Source organism: Schistocerca nitens, chromosome 6 (genome assembly GCF_023898315.1).
Source record: "Schistocerca nitens isolate TAMUIC-IGC-003100 chromosome 6, iqSchNite1.1, whole genome shotgun sequence".
Taxonomy (NCBI): domain Eukaryota; kingdom Metazoa; phylum Arthropoda; class Insecta; order Orthoptera; family Acrididae; genus Schistocerca; species Schistocerca nitens.
Window position 1 is genome coordinate 18,846,495 of NC_064619.1, and position 6,197 is coordinate 18,852,691.

General features: G+C 42.7%; 1 pseudogene; it reads left to right on the top strand.

Moving 5' to 3' along the window:
- Window positions 1-520: 520 nt before the first annotated feature.
- On the top strand, window positions 521-638 carry LOC126263872 (5S ribosomal RNA; annotated as a pseudogene).
- The last annotated feature ends 5,559 nt before the right edge of the window (window positions 639-6,197 follow it).

Consider the following 6,197-nt stretch of genomic DNA (forward strand, 5'->3'; position numbering starts at 1 on the left):
ACTGTCATGGTGATACAGTCACCGTCTCCGAACTGTTCCGATACCGTATGCATTACGAAGTGCTGTGAAATGTTTTCATATCCATCCTCATTTAGGGTTTTCTTAAGTGCAATAAAAAGACCACATACTAACCACGAAAAACAGTCCCATGCAGTAACACAACCTTCTCTGTACTACATTGCTGGCACTACACTCGATGGCAGGTAATCTTCTCCAGTCATTCGCCATACCGATACCCTCTCATAGATTGCGACAGTGTAAAGCGTGATTCATCATTCCAAATCACTGGTTTCCAGTACGTTGTTCAGTGACGTCGCTCTTTATGCCACTTCAACCGTCGCTTAGCACTGCCTACGCAAATGTGTGGCTCAAGAGGGGCTGTTCTATCGTCGTACCCCATGCTACTCCCTAAGCTTAGTCATTGTGTTAGCTGGACTGTTGTCAGCACTTTCGAACTCTCGACTGATTCATTCCGCTGATTTCGCACTATTTATCACAACCGCCCTCTGCAATGATCAGAGCCAACGGCCTTGCCGCAGCGGTAACACCGGTTCCCGTCAGATCATCGAAGTTAAGCGCTGTCGGGCTGGGCTAGCCCTTGGATGGGTGACCATCCGGTCTGCCGAGCGCTGTTGGCAAGCGGGGTGCACTCAGCCCTTGTGAGGCAAACTGAGGAGCTACTTGATTGAGAAGTAGCGGCTCCGGTCTCGGAAACTGAGATACGGCCGGGAGAGCGGTGTGCTGACCACAAGCCCCTCCATACCCGCATCCAGTCACGCCTGTGGCTGAGGATGACACGGCGGCCGGTTGGTACCTTTGGGCCTTCAAGGCCTGTTCGGGAGGAGTTCGGCAATGTTTAACGGTCCCTGCACGCCACTACATCAGGTCTACTTGGCCTCGGTTGAGCTGTTGCTGTTCCTTCGCGTTTCCACTTCACAGTCACGCCACCAACAGCGGACTTGGGCAGCTTTAGAACGTTTGAAGTGTCCCTGATGGTTTTGTTACTCAGGCGACATACACTCTCCTGTCCTACATATTCTGCTATTACTGCATCGCTACTGACAACACAATACTCCTTGCCTCCTTTTATAGTGGAAGGCCCTGCCTTTCGTGACTCCTAGTCGATAATTTCGTATTACGTAGGGATGTCCGGATACTTCCGATCAGGTGGTGTAGAGGGTGGTCCTTTGATAGTGACCGGACCAAATATCTCACGAAATAAGCGTCAAACCAAAAAACTACAAAGAACGAAATTCGTCTAGCTTGAAGGGGGAAACCAGATGGCGCTATGGTTGACCCGCTAGATGGCGCTGCCATAGGTCAAACGGATATCAACTGCGTTTTTTTTAAAGTAGGAAACCCCATTTTTATTACATATTCGTTTAGTACGTAAAGAAATATGAATGTTTTAGTTGGACCACTTTTTTCGCTTTGTGATAGATGGCGCTGTAATAGTCACAAACATATGGCTCACAATTTTAGACGAACAGTTGGTAACAGGTAGGTTTTTTAAATTAAAATATAGGGACGTAGGTACGTTTGAGCATTTTATTTCGGTTGTTCCAATGTGACACACGTACCTTTGTGAACTTATCATTTCTGAGAACGCATGCTGTTCCAGCGTGATTAACTGTAAATACCACATGAATGCAATAAATGCTCAAAATGATGTCCGTCAACCTCTATGCATTTGTCAATAAGTCTAACGACATTCCTCTCAACAGCGAGTTGTTCGCCTTCCGCAATGTTCGCACATACATTGACAATGCGCTGACGCATGTTGTCAGGCGTTGTCGGTGGATCACGATAGCAAATATCCTTCAACTTTCCCCACAAAAAGAAATCTGGGGCCGTCAGATCCGGTGAACGTGCGGGCCATGGTATGGTGCTTCGACGACCAATCCACCTGTCACGAAATATGCTATTCAATACCGCTACAACCGCACGCGCGCTATGTGCCGGACATCCATCATGTTGGAAGAACATCGCCATTCTGTAATGCACTGAAAAATCTTGTAGTAAAATCGGTAGAACATTACGTAGGAAATCAGCATACATTGCACCATTTAGATTTCCATCTATAAAATGGGGGCCCATAATGCCGCACCATACATTATCCCGCCAACAGCCACACATAAAGACGACACCGAAATTTTCCGCAATTGGTAAACGGTCCATTTTAACATGGGTAATGTATCACAAAGCAAATACCATCCGCACTGGCGTAATGTTACGTGATACCACGTACTTATACGTTTGTGACTATTACAGTGCCATCTATCACAAAGCGAAAAGAGTGGTCGAACTAAAACTTTCATATTTCTTTACGTACTATACGAATGTGTAATAAAAATGAGGGTTGCTATTTTAAAAAACGCAGTTGATATCCGTTTGACCTATGGCAGCGCCATCTAGCGGACCGACCATAGCGCCATCTGGTTTCCCCCTTCAAGCTAGATGAGTTTCGTTCTTTGTAGTTTTTTCGTTTGATGCTTATTTCGTGAGATATTTGGCCCGGTCACTATCAATGGATCTGCGCGTATGAAACAGCTTTCAGAATGTGAGACGACAACCACCTAGAACTAAAGAGAATCAGAGTACATAATGCCTGTTTATTTCTCGGATGTATTACTTTACCGCGTCTTGTTTTGCAGCTTTCCCCGCGAGATACGAAGTTGCTGCGTTGCTTAGGCGTTTCGGCTTTAATTGCTACCCGCGGCTCTTCGTTTCAGCATCATGTGCCGCTGTACGAGGAAAGTAATGACACATCATTACGGAAGCTGTAATTACACAGCATTATTCGTTGGAGGTTGCGTGTTTCCCACGGAAACTCTAATCGTTTGCGATATAAGAGGGACAAAATAGCATGATCCTACTCACTTGCAGCGGCCTTCCAGAATGTATAACTGTTAGTTTTCTTTTATAAACGCTTGCAAATACGATGGATAAACCTAGAAAATAAATGTTCTTCATTTGTTTGTTATTTGCCTTTCCGCGGCGCGTAAGAGAAATGCGCAGACATTTACAACGCTAAAAGCTACTGGTATCAGGAATGAGTAGATAATTGCCCATAAGGACACGCGTAATAATTCTCGGAACGACACCGTCATTTCAGTAAAGTGATGACTTGAAGGAACTAAAAAGTTTTATTGGATGTATTTAAAAGCTTTATGTCAATGTGAACTGACGCGAGTCTTCAACCATTGCCTACTAAATTTTTTTAAAGATGATTCGTCTCCCACTTTCGGTCTGTAGTTACCTAACTACTTAAACTACACAACCATATCACAAACTAAGATAGTTACAGGTGAGCAGTGATAAGCAGTTGCTTTGTGCTTTAACGTATTTACAAAGGCCAACTTCCATGCCGCAGGTAGAAAATATTGCAATGAAAGAGCAAATATGCAAATATGAAGTTGACATGCGGAAAAACAGGAATCTTAGTACCGATGTACGAAATGACATTTAAATGCAAGCAGTGGGACTAAGTTTCAGAATATACGATGATGGGCGGCCGTGATGTAACCAGCCGTCGGAGCTGCAGTTTCATAAATTAGGCTCAGAGATGTCTTATAGTCTCAGTGCAGTTTTTATAGACCATCATGGAATACCTAAATAAGATACTAAGGTAATGATAGTCAAGAATATTACAGTAATCTACGTCGTGAGTCTGGTCGATGAAAGATCGTGAAATATGAGTAAACTATTTAACCTTGACAAACATCGCCGTAGAGATCTGCCACGACGTATCTGAAAGAGCCATATTCATCTATAGTCTGCAAAAAAATGTGCAAAGTGCATGCAAAAGGTGGGAAACTTGGCGTAGAGACCTGCCACGACATAGCACAACGAACCATACTCATCTTTAGTCTGGAAAAAAAAAAAACACTGTAAAGTGTTTGCAAAAGGGTACGTACTTCTTTCTCACTGTACCATACATTGAGGTTTCTTGCAATTCCAGTCAAGGATTGGGGCTGGAGAAATGATTGTTTACAAATGTGTGAACGATCTTGTATTCTAGGTTATAGTGTGCCATTGTTGGGTAAGCAATTTATTTCAGACGCAAACTGCATTTTCCCACTACCTTACTAATAAATTTGATTTGCCAGACTACTATACAATTGTTTACTTCATATCTCCAAACATTGTTACCAAAGTGATTGTGTGACAGGACTGATTCAAGTGGAGATACATAAATCCAGTTTTCAGAGACTCACTTATGTACTCTACGTTTTTTATTCTCTTCTCTTACAAGCATGCAACTTCACCCTCTACATTAAGAGCTAATTCCACTCTTTGCTCTAATGTGAGATGTTGTCGGTACCTGGATATTAGTACAACTTTCCTGTGGCTAGTTATTTTTCAAAGATACAAGCGTTATATGTCATTAAGTTTGTTTACAACTACAGGTACTGGCGAAAACATTAACGCATTATGTGAAAAGTATTAATACTGAATCACATCCGATAATTCGTATATGTCTACCTGTCCCTAAATAAATGGTTATTCTAGACTCAGTTGTGAGTGGATATATCATGTTGAGGTGTATTGTGTAAGAAGGGTTAGTGCTGTACTGCATTAAAAGTTTTTTGAAAGAGAAAATGAGTGAATACAGAATACAGCTGGTTACCGCAGTTCGCACTAATGAGAAATGTGTCTTCTGTCGAAGTCGCTTATGTAAATACTGAAACGCTTCTCGTTGAGCATTTGTTTGTAGAGCGAAAATTGAGTTATAGACTAATTTTTATTTGAGATTGTAAGGTGGACAAACCACAAAATTTATAGCCTTGGCAACGCGATGTAAATGATACGGCAGTCATTAGTCCTTGGACGACACGCAATTCAGCCTTGCGACGAGAGTGAACTGAAGCAATAGACGAGTACTTCCGGCTGACCATCACCGTTTGGGTTTCCATAATCACCACCTAATGCAAATATCTCAATTATTTCAAGACCCTATCCCCATTCCTTACCGAATCCAAGACAATGTGTCTAAAGAAGCCATCGTTGTCAGCGGAGAAACGTGTAATACATTTCTAACACACCACGCGTCACTGTGCATCTGCTATAAGAAAGCGTCTGAATAGTGGTGTCACTATACGTATGGCTGCAATACTCAAACCTAGATCTTTAAAACCGTTTTCCAGCTCTGTCTAGATGGTACTTTTAGACCTGTAAAAATATTCGATTCTCTATTCGCAGGTTTTGAAACAATCCTTGCAGGACATACCGAAGAACATTTTATTGTTAATTTAGATGTACAGTCACTAATACGGATTGAATTGGGGATAGCCCACATATATGCCAACGGCGATTTATCGTTTCTTATTGAAGATGTTTGATGATGATGCAGCGCCTACAAAATGGTTCAAATGGCTCTGAGCACTATGGGACTTAACATCTATGGTCATCAGTCCCCTAGAACTTAGAACTACTTAAACCTAACTAACCTAAGGACATCACACAACACCCAGCCATCACGAGGCAGAGAAAATCCCTGACCCCGCCGGGAATCGAACCCGGGAACCCGGGCGTGTGAAGCGAGAACGCTACCACACGACCACGAGCTGCGGACTGCAGCGCCTACATCTGATCCTATATTCCAGACCGACAGTCATGGAAGACATAGGTACCAAAAGGTTTTTCTGATGTACCTTGCCGTGCTCCAGAGCGTTTTTTCCTCTGTACCCCAAGGGATGTCTTCAAAAATTCAGCACATTGCACAGGTGCATATGCAACTTCGGCAGGGAGTAGAAGGTTCTTGATCACAGACGATGCTAGTGGAATTCGAGAAAGAATTTCTAATGAAATAAATTTTTTGTGGTATTTGCGTTCCACCAAAACTGCAATTTGTTCTTTGTTCATTTTTTTATTTTTTCTGTGCTACTAGGATCGAGCAGTGCTCATTTTCATGTGCTACACGTATAAAACCATACTACTTCCTGTTTAGTTAATGACAAGTACACTATACAAAACCGATTACCGATTGGCGGAGAGGCTGTAGTAACAGACGTCAATTACGCAGATACTGAAAACTACAAGAAATGGATACGAAGAATGCTCTAGGACAAGCCGTTCTCTGGAAAGTTCGCTTCATAGTTATGTATCACATACGCCCTAAATGACGCATTCTGAGACATCAAGCGATCACTAATTTAGTATTAGAGGGAAATGCGTGTGTCTATGTGGGAGGGGGG